The sequence below is a fragment of the Corvus cornix genome, chromosome 18 (genome assembly GCF_000738735.6).
Source record: "Corvus cornix cornix isolate S_Up_H32 chromosome 18, ASM73873v5, whole genome shotgun sequence".
NCBI lineage: Eukaryota > Metazoa > Chordata > Aves > Passeriformes > Corvidae > Corvus > Corvus cornix.
The window spans coordinates 1,649,673-1,663,428 of NC_046347.1; the positions used below are offsets into that span (position 1 = coordinate 1,649,673).

The 13,756-nt window shown below is 58.4% G+C and overlaps 1 protein-coding gene across 1 annotated transcript in view; it reads right to left on the reverse strand.

The window, feature by feature from the left end:
* DNAH9 (dynein axonemal heavy chain 9) overlaps positions 1-13,756 on the reverse strand; it is a 179,501-nt gene that overhangs the window by 162,826 nt on the left and 2,919 nt on the right.

Genomic DNA, 13,756 nt, shown 5'->3' on the forward strand with positions numbered 1-13,756 from the left:
GGCTAAAGAGGGGAGCAAGAAGCAGCAGCAGGATCCTGGAAAGCAGGCAGTCTAGAAAAACCTATTTGGGGTAAATTGGAGCAGTGGCTGTGGAACTGAAGAGGGAAAAAACCATTCCCTTGATTTGTGGAGAAAGTCTTAACGTGGCGGTACATGGATCTTGTTTCCTGTCCGTGTTGATTTGGGTGATGATTGTGTTTAACTCTTTGCAGATTCACCCAAGGAAGGGGAAGTTCCTAGCAGCTAAAGCGCAGGAGATGGGCCTGCCAGTGTGAGTATGAGAGCCCAGCGTGGGGCACGGGGCAGCAGCAGGCACCTGGCTGTTGGCAAGCTAAATATTTGTGTGGCCTTGTTCTCAGGGGAACTCCAGCCATCCTTCCCATAATTACAGCTCTCAAAGCCCGGCAGAGCCAAGCTGGGGCAGGCACCCATTCAGCTGTGCAGTGCCCTCTCCTTGGCTGCTGGACCAGGCTGGACACAGCCCTGGGGGCCCTGGCCTGACCTCGACCAGGCGGCTGGGCCTCCCAAGGCCCCTCGGACCCCCAACCACCCTGTGATTCCCCAGGCTCCCCCATTCCCTGCTGCTCCTCTCCCACAGGAGCCTGTTCAGGGCCTGGGTACAAACACCAGGCTGCAGCTCTGTTTATTTTCGAGCTCTCCAAACCCCGTGTGAGCTCTCTGGGGCTTTTTGTTTGCTTCAAAAAGAGCCACTTGGTGTTACTGTAACCAGAGTACCCCAACGTAAACAACCCTGGCCATCAATATTCCTTGTCTTCCCGAGTTCCAAAGGAAAACCTTATCTTTCCCAGGGCTTTGTTTTCCAAACACTGTCTCCCTTTGTTCTTAGTGCCAATGTTCTTCCGTTTCTCTTCCAGTGATCCTTTCAGTCAGGATCCAAACCCCCCCACACCTTGCCATGCTGTTTACAGCTGTTCTGCAGTCTTTCCTCAGACCTATAATTCACTTACCACTCTCCCGACTCCCATCTCTTCACAACAGCCCAAACTAGCATCGCAGCTTTCCCTGGTTTTCCTCACTTCTGAATGAAGTAAAAGGTTTGTTCCTCTGAGTGGCAAACTCTTTGTTCACACACATTTCACTCGTGACAGTGCTGCAGCCTGGAGCTCACTCATGGCCCTTGGCTCTGCACCCCATGTGAGAAGGGGAACGCTGGTTTAGATCTTAAACTCCGCACTGGTGAGGCCTCACCTCGAGTCCTGGGGGCAGTTTTGGGCACCACATCATAAGAAAGATCTAAAGCTCTTAGGGAGTGGCAGGAGGAAGGACACAAAGCTGGTGAAAGGCCATGAGGGGCCAAAGGAAGACAGCCCAGGCTCCCCAGGGAATGGGCACAGCCCCGAGGCTGCCAGAGCTCCAGGAGTGTTGGGACAGCGCTGCCAGGGATGCCCAGGGTGGGAGTGTTGGGTGTCTGTGCAGGGCCAGGGGATGCACTGGGTGATCCTGGGGGTTCTTTCCCACTCAAGAGACTGTGATTCTGTGATTTTTAAACTGCTCCCAAATAAAAGCTGGAGTTTCCAAAGGCAAGTGCTCTCTGCTCATTCCTGCCCCACTGCTGCATCGATCCCTCCCCCTGGCAATGCTTTTCTGGCCAGGTGAATGAGGAAGCATGAAAATACCTCTTTTTTTGCTTAATGCATTTTTTAAATACCTTTGGTAGCACAAGAGTTTTCTTAGGGCTCTGACCAGCTGGCATGGGGGTTGCAGCCAATGTTTCTTTAGTGGGTGAAGTGATGGAGAAGGTGTGTGGTATTTTTCATCGAATGAACCCTTGGCAATTCTGTCCAGCCTCGCTGGCTTGAGGGTGTGTGCACAGGCGAGGATGGAGAGCTGTGACTCCACCTCTGCAGAGTGGCAGAACTGCCTGCAATACCTCATCAGTCCTGTTGATATTTCACTACAAGTGCATAAAACCCCTGCAGCTGATCGGAGGCTCACAAGTGCCCTTTACTGTTTGGGCTGCAGGCTGCTCTGGCATCTCACAAAGGGGCAGGAATTTCCAAGACTGGGTCATGGTTCAGGAGGAAATGTCTTTTGTTTCACAGTTCTGGTCCTTGTTTTGGATGAGAGGTCTCCCATCCTAACAGAGGGGTCTGTGGGTAAGCAGGGACACCCCAAAGCTCAGTCCCTGTAGTTCCTGTAGAGTAATGACTGAGGGTGGCTCGTGCCCCGTGCAGGCGGCTCCTCCTGTTGTGCAGCTGCTGTGATGGTGCCATGAGCTGGGCCCTGAGGGCCCTCCAGCACAGGGAGGACATGGAGCTGCTGGAGCCAGTCCAGAGGAGGCCACCAAGATGATCAAAGGGACGGAGAACCTCTGGTGTGACAAAAGGCTGAGAGAATTGGGATTGTTCAGCCTGAGGAGAGAAGCTTTGGGGTGATCTGACTGCTGCCTTTCAGTACCTGGAGGGACCCTGCAAGAGAGATGGAGAGAGACTATTGACAGTGAGTGACAGGACAAGGAAAAATGACTTCAAACATAAAAGACAGTAGGTTTAGATTGGATATCAGGAAGAAATTCTTCCCTGTAAGGGCGGGGAGGCCCTGGCACAGGGTGCCCAGAGAAGCTGTGGCTGCCCCTGGATCCCTGGCAGTGTCCAAGGCAAGGTTGGACAGGGCTTGGAGCAACCTGGGATAGTGGGAGGTGTCCCTGCCCATGGCAGGGAGTGGAATGGGATGATCTTTAAGGCCCCTTCCACCCCAACCATTCTGGGATTCCATGACACTGCTCCAGGAGCACACACATCTCCTGGAGCAGCTCTCCTGACCCTTTAATATTAAATGCTAAATTACAGTCTGATTTCCCCCAAAAGCCTCACTCCCCATTGCAGTGTGCAGAGATCACACGGAATAACCACCCCTAACCTGGAGAGTCATCATAAACCCAGCTCTGCCTCGGGGCTGCGGGGAAACGCTCCCCATCTGGCCCAGTAATGCTCCAATAACACACAGTAACGCCGAGTTTGGGTAGCTAACTCAGCTGCAGCGATAGCATCAGCCATGACACAAGAGAGATTTAAAAGTAATATCCCGACAGGCCCTGAGAACTGACAAGGGAGGATCCTTATCTTCGGGATTTTCCCAAGGTGATAGCGATGCTTCCCTTTGTTTGCTGTGTATTCCACTGATTATCATCATCCCCTGGAGTCTGGGGTTTATTAGAAGAGCAGGTTTACACATAGATTAAAGACAGCACAGGACAATATGAAGAGTTTGGTGTGTCAGTGGCTCATAAAGATAACCAGTCTCGTCAAGATAAGAAGCAAAATTAGTGGAAAGTAACTCTTGAGGGCAAAGCAATAACCACAAGATGCTGGTCCCAGGCGTAGAGAATCCCCCAAAGACAGCAGGGATCGAGAGAGGACTCTCTGAGGGACACATCTGGGAGCCTGCCAGAGGCTGCTCGTGGCTTCCCAGAGATGGGGACATCACCCAGAGCCAGGCGGGCGTGCGGCTGGAGCTGGGGCTCAGTGCACGCTGCCTCCATACAGACCTGGAACGGCTGCAGAGCGTGGGCAGCTCACAGCCTCTCCCTGAAGGTGCCCCAAGGCCTGGCCGCCACTGGACAGGACGCTGACCTCCCTTCACCCGGCAGTGAAAGCAATGCTCAGCAGCATCACCTGAACACGGCAACAAGGACTTCCCTGCAGGCACAGCACGACCTTGAGGCAGGGGTACTCCAGGAGGCTGTCCCAGACCCCCTCTTCCACTGCCCTAGGGGCCAGACATGCTCCTGGCCACCCTGCCAGCCCCTCAGAGGCAAGTCCAGCTTATGGAAACTGCACAAAATTGAATCCCAAATGGACCAGTGGCTGGGACATCATGCCCAAGACAAAGGCGTGCAGGGGCAATCTGGGAACTTGTGTGAGTGTCCCTAAGCCTTTCCGTGGAGTGAGCTGTCCATGCACACAATTTTATATAGCCCCCAGCAGGGCATGAGATTATTCAATTATCCCTAAAGCTTCTCCTCTAACATCCCTTGACATGGAATTCCATGTGAGCACAGGTTCCTGGGTGAACCTTGCTTCCCGTGAGAATTCCCAGATTCCCTTTGAGCAACCAGTGTCAAAATCCCCCAGTCCCCAGGTGGGTTATGGTGAGCCTGCAAAAAGGGACAGCAGGAGGGGCTCACAGAGGGTCCCCCCTTTCTCAGCATTGCAGCTTGCAGCTCCAAAAGCTCCAAGGATTTACCTTAAACCCTGCTGGGTTTGGCTCTGCAAAGCCTCAGGCGTGGATTTACCCTGCAAACCCCTGCGGGATACAGTGACTGCAGTTCCCAGTGACATCAACAATGGGGAACAGACAGGGAATCCAGGAGGAGAAATCAGTTTGACAGTGCTTCTTTTGCCATAAAAGATTAGAATGGAGATTGTGGATAGGATTACCTTAAGATGTGAGCTTTCAGGTGGTTCAGCCCTTGGATTAGTGGCATTTTGCTGAAAAAGTCTTGTTTCTCAGCAACAAATAATGACAGTACTTGGCACAGGGCATGACAGGCACTGCCTTAGGCGGAAAAAACCTTAAAAAAACCCCAAAAATAAATATGCAAAGATACAGGCAACTAAATGGGAAAGAGAAAAATTCATTAGGCCTCCGAAACACCTGAATTAAAATTTTTTCAGGGAGCCAACAACAAGGTGTGACCCAGGGAGCTTTATTAAAGAAGAGTTTACTTTTCTTATCTGCAATCTCCCCCAGCCCCCTGGTCCTGTGTCTGCCAGAGGAGCAGATGTAGGGATAAGCCTGGCCCCTGCAGAGCCCAATCTCCCTCTCCCAGTCCTCCCAGTCCAGGGATATTGCTTTCTTCTCTTTCAATAAAAGAAAAGTAAACATCCCACATCCAGCTGCAGAGGCTTGTAAAAAAAAAAATTCAATATTGCCTGTCAAAATATAAATTAAATCAATTCCTTTTAGTTCGAGGAGGAGCAGAATCCTTCTCCCTGTAATTTGCTCTTTGTCCCCTGTCCTTGGCTCACAAAAACCCAGTCACAGTCATGTCTGGGATGCACACTGGGAAGCACCTCGTGCTCTCCCCTTGTCCAGGTCAAATCTTCATTAAATGGGACTGCAGTGAACAGCACAGGCTGCAGGACAGAGGGAAAGTCTTAGAGGGGCCGATGGTAGAAAATGGGGAGAGATCAGGTCTGCTGTGTAATCAATGGTAAGGAAATGCAAACACTTGGAAGCACAACGCCTGGGCAGGACATGCAGCCAGCCTCAGCTCTGGCCTCACCGGACCCTCCTCCTCCAGGCCCTTGCTGTCCAGTCCATCACCATCAGGCTGCCCTTGGGCTCCGTGCACCTCGGTCCAGCCCTCCAATAGCTTTTCGCTGGCCAGCTGCAGGCTGTGGCAGACCACCGTCACCTCAGCTCCTGCAGCGACTCCGGCCGGGCGGGGTCCCCGGGGCACCGCGGGCTGCTCCCCCCGGCAGCGCCGGGCCCGGTCCGGCTGGGCTCTGGAGGGACCGGGTGGATGCGGGGATGCGGTGTCCGGGCACTGTTCCGCCCCGTCCCGCAGCCCCTTCCCGCAGCCCCGATCCACAGCCCCGTTCCCCGTCCCACAGCCCCTTCCCGCATCCCCGTTCCCCGTCCCGCAGCCCCGTTCCCCGCTCCACAGCCCTGTTCCCCATCCCGCAGCCCCGCTCCCCATCCCGCAGCCCCTCTCCCCGTCCCGCAGCCCCGTTCCCCGTCCCGCAGCCCCGCTCCCCATCCCGCAGCCCCGCTCCCCATCCCGCAGCCCCTCTCCCCATCCCGCAGCCCCTCTCCCCGTCCCGCAGCCCCGTTCCCCGCTCCACAGCCCCGCTCCCCATCCCGCAGCCCCGTTCCCCGTCCCGCAGCCCCGTTCCCCGTCCCGCAGCCCGCTCCCCATCCCGCAGCCCCGTTCCCCGTCCCGCAGCCCCGTTCCCCGTCCCGCAGCCCCGCTCCCCGTCCCGCAGCCCCGTTCCCCGTCCCGCAGCCCCGCTCCCCATCCCGCAGCCCCTCTCCCCGTCCCGCAGCCCCGTTCCCCGTCCCGCAGCCCCGCTCCCCGTCCCGCAGCCCCGCTCCCCGTCCCGCAGCCCCGCTCCCCATCCCGCAGCCCCTCTCCCCATCCCGCAGCCCCGTTCCCCGTCCCGCAGCCCGTCCCTGCAGCGGCCCGAGCCGGCCCTAGATGGCACCGCGACTCCGCCGCCGCGTCCCGCCGGGCCCGGGCGGGGGGGTGAGGACGGGGCAGCCCCGGCGAGCCCCCGCAGCGGCCCGAGCCCCTCCGCCTCCCTCCAGCCATCCCCTGATGCCCCGCTCCCCCCGGGCTGCCCCCAGGCTGCCCCGCCGCCACCTCCCAAGCCGTCCCGCTGTCCCTCGTGCTGCTCTGTGCCCCCTGCGCTGTCCCATCCCCTCCGTGCTGCCCCTGGGCTGCTCCACCTCCCTGTCCAGTCCTTGCTGCTGCTTGGGGCTCAGCCCTGTCCGGAGAACCTGGATGCTCCCTCCATCCCGCAGCACAGAGCTCCCACCCCTTGACTGCCTGTCACCTGCCCTTGGTGCCACCTTTAACATCCCCAGCGCAAATCCTGCCCGGAGAGCAGAGCCAGCTCCTGCAGCTGCACAGGCGGGGCCTCTGCCCCGTGGAGTGCCGTGTCCCCCTCCAGCGCAGCCATAACTCTGCAGTGCAGCAGCCTGGGACATGGGACCCCCCCACTGAGGATGGCACCTTGCCCGTGGGCCAGCTCCAGACAGAGGTTGGACAGCCCAGGACCCCAAGCTGCTGCTGGGTTTTTGCCAGCTCACCCATCCCAGGACTTGCATCACAGGGCCTTGAAGCTGCTTGATGTGGGCAACTCCTGACAATTAAAGTGGGCCGTGGAGCATTCATGGAATGTATCCCCCTTTTCCTCCCCGGGAGAGGAGCAGTGATCTCCCAAGGAGGAGCAGTGGGCTTTCCTCCACTCTGAATCTGCCCTCTCCCCATCCCGCTCCTCGCACAGCTTGTGTGCCACAAGAGCAATCCCTTCAGGACCCGATGACCCACTCCATCACCTCCTCCAGAAACCAGACTTCAGGATTTCTGCTGGGGTTTTCCCAGCAGCTGAGATGGGCCTGGAGAGCGGTGCAGGGAGAGCAGGACAGTCCAGAGCTGGTCTGTCCTGGCACAACCAGCCCCACGTGGTCCCAGGTAGGTTCAGTGGTGCCAGACCCCACGCAGAGATGGATGCCAGGATCCCACCTCTACTCAGAGTGGTCCCCAGGTACAAAGCTGCTTCCCCTCCCTCCCAGTCATCCCATGAAACAAACTGGAGAGGGCGCAGTTCAGTGGGTGGCTGACAGTTCACCCCTTGACACGGAGCTCGTTTCACTCCATCCCCCTCCTCATTTATTTATTTATGGTCCTTCATCGCAGTGTGGCTTTGCCCTGATGGACGGTGTTTGCACATGTTCCTGTTACCCAGAACATGGGGCTTTGCAGCCACTTCTCTATTTACTGTAATTTTTAGCTCAGACACAACCAGAACTCCACCCTGTCTGGGCGTCTCAGTGCAGAAAACAAGACTAAACTATTTTGGGATGTTTTTCCCTTTTCCTCATACTTGGGTGCTTTCCCATGTGGCTAAGCCTTTGGAGCCTTGGGGAGGGTGAACCTGTTTCACACACCCCTGAGAGCTGCCTCTGACCCCTGCACACACTTTAACCCCCTGCTCTGACCACAGGCACCTCCCACACAAGGCAGCTTCATGCTCCACTTGGTTTTCCGAGCTAGGAAATGCGTCCGGCATCAGGGATGAGCTGAGAGCACAGCGGATGGGAACGAGCCTCCCAGGCTCCATCCTCACCCTCCTGCTGTCACCTTGTCTGGTCACACCTCCTCAGGGTGCCCAGAATGCTGCGTGCTGCTGCCCCAAGAGGAGGCAGGGACATGGGTTTGGCCCTGTTTGCCTGGCAAATGTGGAAAAGAGCCTGAAAAATGCCCCTTTGCCTCCATCGCTCCCATTTTAGTCCCATTGCATGGCACCCACTGGGGAGAGGCCGGCAATGTGCAAAGCTTCCCCCCTCCTGCCTCTGTCACAGCCAAGGGTCTCTCCATTGAAGTTTACTTTAAGGTCTAATAAAATTTCCAAACTGGAAAAATCTTTATGCGGAGGTTTGCTTTGTTTAAAGGAAGAGGACCATAAAGATAAAGCCTTGCCTGCCCGCCGCTCCCCTCCCGCTGCCCGGGCGAGGGGCCGCGGCTCAGCCCTTCCCTCCCAACCCGGCTGCGGCCAGAGGAAGAGCTTGTTTTCCTAACGAGAAGTTTGAAGATTAAAAGGGGAAAAAATCAGCCATTTGGAATCCTCTACTGACGCTGCAAATACCCTCGTTAATAGATATGTCTCGTTTTGTTACCTCATTTTAATTAATCACTAAACAAAGACAGCTGCCAAATTTCGGCTCTGGCTTTGAGCCTACAACTGACTTGGAGCCCTTGAAAAATAGACTATTTATGGTGCCTGGGCTTAAAGCTTAAATTTCTTGTATAAACTTTACCCTTCCTAAGAATAGCGTGGGGAGAGCATTGCCGGCCCCATACACGGTGCCCGTGCCCCCATCCCCAGCTCGGTGTGGGCAGCAGTGGGGCCAGGAGGGATTGGGGTCCCTCGGGCTGCTGACAGCCCCGTCCTGCAGCAGAGGAGCAGCTGCACCGGTTCCAGGGTGTCCCTCAACAAGTGCTGTCCCAGCCCTGTTATCCCTACACAGGCAGGTGCCACCACCAAGGGAGGTGCCCAATTCCCTTTGCCGAGTGAGAGTTATCCCTGGGGCAGAGCATCCTGGTGCTGGAGAGCATCCCTGAGTCCCTAGGGCTGGCTGGGTGCCTAAGCAAAGTATTTGTACCTCAGCCATGCAGTGTGTGGGGTGAAGAAGTTATTTCATGTTTTAGGGCATGGCTGCTGCATCCACCCCTGTCACTGCCCCGGCGGGACAGGGCTCCTGCCTCTGCTTCGTACACACCCAGAGCCCTGGGATTCTGCACTGTGGTGGAGCTCAGGCTGCCCACAGCAGGGACATGAGGTTTCTGTGTCTTCCCTTGGATGGCAACTTGAGGCTTCACAGACTCTGAAAAGGCATTTTCATTCCTTGATGTGTTTTTTGTTTCTGTTTAGAGTATTTCCAGGGAAAAGCTTCAGATCACAGGCAGGGAAGGAGCTTTCCTGGAGGACTGGGGCTTGACATTGCCGGAAGAGCAGCCCCAACACAGACTTTAGGCTGGCAGGTCATTCTGCCCCCTGTGCCAGGTGATGTTCAGAGGACGGATAGGCTGAAGCAGCGGTCCTTGGGTGCTGTGTGCCCTGGCGTGCTGCTCTCAGGGCACCCTGCTGCAGAGCTCACTGCCCTTGCAGTGGGAGTGCCTGCACACCCCACCCCGCACCCTGGCACTCCATGCAGATCGATCCACCACCTTGTGTGCTGTTGCATATTCAGTGTCATCCTGAGCCCTTCCTGAGAGCTCCCTCCTTGCACACAGGAAGGGCTGCAATACCCGTGTGGAACCCCAGCGCTGCCAGCTCGGCGCTTTCCTGACCACGCCACTCACACAGCTCACCCTGGTGTCCTGGTGGGTTTGGGTGGTGCCACGGCTCCGGCAGGCCCCAGGGGTCACACCATGGCTCCCGAGCCCTTTGTGGGATCCTGACCCTGGAGACATCCTGGCTGCTGGGCTGGGCTAAGGGGGTCAATGAGGATGTGCCGAGATGATCAATAGACCAGCTCCTGCAGGGAGCATCTAGGCTCAGGGCACAGAATCTGGCCGGGTGCTGGGCAGAGGACACTTTGCTCTTCCAGCACCTCAGAAGCAGCTGAGATATAAAGGCCGTGAGGAAAAATCACCCTGCACGGCTGCTGATCACATCCCTGAGCCTGGCAGGAGCTCCTGAGGGTGGTGGTCCCCCAGAGCTGCGCTGGCGCTGAGCGCGGCCAGGGCTGAGCCCCACGGCCCCGGGGCTGCCCCGCTGCCCGGTGTCCGTCCCTCTGCCCTGTGTCTGCCCCGCTGCCCGGTGTCTGTCCGCTGCCCGGTGTCCGTCCCGCTGCCCGGTGTCTGCCCGCTGCCCGGTGTCCGTCCCTCTGCCCTGTGTCTGCCCCGCTGCCCGGTGTCTGCCCCGCTGCCCGGTGTCTGTCCCTCTGCCCGGTGTCTGTCCCTTTGCCCGGTGTCTGCCCCCTGCCCGGTGTCCGTCCCTCTGCCCTGTGTCTGTCCCACTGCCCGGTGTCTGTCCCTCTGCCCGGTGTCCGTCCCTCTGCCCGGTGTCCGTCCCTCTGCCCTGTGTCTGTCCCACTGCCCGGTGTCTGTCCCTCTGCCCGGTGTCGTCCCTCTGCCCGGTGTCCGTCCCTCTGCCCTGTGTCTGTCCCACTGCCCGGTGTCTGTCCCTCTGCCCGGTGTCCGTCCCGCTGCCCGGTGTCCGTCCCTCTGCCCAGTGTCTGTCCCGCTGCCCGGTGTCTGCCCCGCTGCCCGGTGTCCGTCCCTCTGCCCAGTGTCTGTCCGCTGCCCGGTGTCTGCCCCGCTGCCCGGTGTCCGTCCCTCTGCCCGGTGTCTGTCCCGCTGCCCGGTGTCTGCCCCGCTGCCCGGTGTCCGTCCCGCTGCCCGGTGTCCGTCCCTCTGCCCAGTGTCTGTCCCTCTGCCCGGTGTCCGTCCCGCCCCGCTCGGGGTTGGTGGCCGTGGCCACCGGGCTCCGCAGCGGCTCCCGCTGCCCTGCCCTCCTGCCCCGGAGAGGGAACGGAGCCAGGCTGCAGGACGAGCTCCTCCAGCTGCAGCCGGGAACCCGCAGCTCATATTTCACCCCGCTAGCAGGTCTCCCACTCGGGTGACACCAAACGCGTGTCACACGCGCTGGAGGCACGGGCTGACGGCCCCCGGCCGCCCACACAGCCTCAGCCCCGGATCCTGCAGCCGTCTCCTGCCTCAATGGCTAAAATAAACTGTCTGATGCACAGCCGGCACAGCGGTGCTCGGGGCTGAGGCGAGACGGAAATCCAGCCACGCACATGCGGTGCCAGAAACCCCAGGTCGTGTCAGCACCTGCTTGGATCCAGGGTGCTCCCACATGCAAATCCCGCGTCCTGCTTCCCATCGCCAACACCCCGGGACACCCCCGGTGTCCCCATCCCGAGCACACACAGTGACACAGCCACTGCCACACTGCCACTGCCACACTGCCACCGCCCCTGGAGCACCGTGGCACCCACGGGCAGCAAGAGACCCCATGCACCGCTGTTGGTGCTCAGCGGGATTGCCAGGGGGGCAGCCCAGTCTGTGTCTGCCACCTCCGTGCCACCCACTTGTAGTCCTGAGCTATCAACACACTTGTCCTGGGCTGCACAGCCTGGAGGGCAGAGCTAGGCCCCTCTGCTGTGGGTAATTTCAGCTCAAGTTTTGACGGGATAAACCCACCAGGTGTGGAGCTGGCAGGGAGGAGATCCCCCTCTGGCCTGGGGTGTTGTACTGCTGTCAGCACACAGGGCTCGCTCTGGAAGCTGCCCCTGAAGCCACCCTGCAGAGCTCCCTCTCCTCCTCACCCTGGCCTGGCTGCCAGCACTGGGCCATGGCTCTGATGCTGCTGCAAGAAGGTCCTGCTCCACCTGAGCTCTTGTGGCAAAACTGTCCTGAAGATCTTCCTCTGCAAGGACCTTCTGGCAAAAACTCCAATGTCCCCCATGGGCTGGGACAGTGGATAGACAGCAGATGGCTTGGAAGAAAACCTGAGGGAAGTGTGAGTTGTTCCACTGCCCAGTGTGGACTCTGAGCTCTAAGGATGGCAGCCTAAATAACAACACAGGCATTGTATTGGTATAGAAACTTGTTAAGACAGAAACTCTCACCTCCCCACCCCAGAAATGTCACTGTTTCCCTTTTTGTGCCTCTCTTAAAACCCACCTGCTTCTCAAGGACATTTTGTATGGACTGCAGCTCTGCCCTGTGCAGGCACACCATGAGCAGACCTCTCCTGGGCATGTTTGGATGTGACACTGAAGTCCCACACAGGCACCATCATGCCTGTCTCATCATTGGTGTGGGCCCTTTTGGGGCTCTGGCTCAGGTCTCTCCTAGACCAGGAGCTGCTTTGCCAAAAGGACTTCACTTCCAAGCTGCTGTGTAAACAAACCCGGTGGGAGCCGGGGATTTATGGAAGGGCTGGAGAAGGGCTGGTGGAGATCCCCCCACTCCGTGTCTGCCCGGCCAGTGACTGCTGCACAGACCAAAGGGACGTGTTTGTTAGTGTGAACAGCAGGTTCGCCGGCGGGTGAGTTTACAGCGAGATGGATATAAATAAATAGAAGGAAAAGGACTTTCCCTGCCTGGGGAGTGGCGTCCTGCCCACCCGGGGAGGGCTGCCCTTGGCCTGGATGCCGGTTGGAAGAGGATTTGCTTCCAGGGACCTCCCTGCTGGTGTCAAAAAACCTAGAGGATTTCTTTTCTTTTTTTTTTTTTTTTAGGGGAGGTGGGCCAGGGTGAAAGTTGGGGAGAGAGAAGGGGGCTGCTACCAGCACTGTCCCCAGCACCACAATGGCACTGGGGCCACAGGTGGCTGAACATCATTCTGCTTGTTATCAGCGAGGAGAAAGCACTGGGGACGTGCAGGGCAGAGGCAGAGGAGGTGTGGGGAGCACAGGCAGGGAGCCTTTGGGGCTCGGCGTTAATGGGGAAGGAGGTCCAGGCAGAGCAGAGGTTCCTGCTGCCTCCTGAGCTGTTCCGTGCTCACGGGACTCTGGTGAGCCCAGCTGGTGAGGATGGCACCTGGGAAGGTGCTCTCCCCATGCTGTTCCCTTCCCAACAGCAGGAGCCTGCAAACCTCCAGGCTTCAGCCAGGTGCTGAGATCCAAAAGAGAAAGGGTTGATTTAAGGGATAGCAAAGGGCTACAGCCTGCACTGGAGCAGCTCAGCCCAGCTCAGCCCAGCAGGATGGCCTAGGTAGTCCAAGCCATGAAAAATGGCTTCACACTGATGAGAGGGCAGGGTTGGATGGGATATTGGGAAGGAATTTTTCCCTGGGAGGGTGGGCAGGCCCTGGCACAGGGTGCCCAGAGCAGCTGGGGCTGCCCCTGGATCCCTGGCAGTGCCCAAGGCCAGGCTGGACACCGGGGCTTGGAGCAGCCTGGGACAGTGGGAGGTGTCCCTGCCATGGCAGGGGTGGGATGGGATGGTCTTTAGGGTCCCTTCTAACACTTCCAAACTTTCCTGTGCTTCTCTGTGCCCCCTCCTTCGGCTCACCATAGCCAGCACTCCCAGTTCCACCCAAGCAGGGGCACTTTGCAGTGCCAAGGTGACCTGTTCCCTGCTCACCCAGACTGGCCTCCCTGGGTGGAAAGAAATGCCCAGCACACACTGAGGCAACGGCTCTGGCAGGGATTGACCCATAACTCCCAGCCCTGGCTGGGATCCTGCCCCACTCCTCACTGCCAGGGCACGGCTCCCTCAGGTGCCTCTGCTCCTCTCTGCCAGGGCACAGACACTTTATGGGGGTGCAGAGAGACTGGGGGGGACGGGGTGCTGCTGCCCCCTCCCCATGCAGCCCCAGGACTGAGTGTGCCCCGGCTGGGGCAGCCCCAGCCCCGGAGCTGTGCCAGAAGGGGGACAGCAGCAGCAGAGGCACTCGGGCAGCTCTCCCGGGAGGCCCCGTCCCCCGCCTCTGCTCCGCGGGCTGCAAGAAGTTAATTTATTTTTGGAAAAGCAGCTCGCAGAGTTTGTCTAATTCCACCCGCACCAGCTCCGTTCACTCTATTTTAAACCAGTTCTTACTGTGCTTCA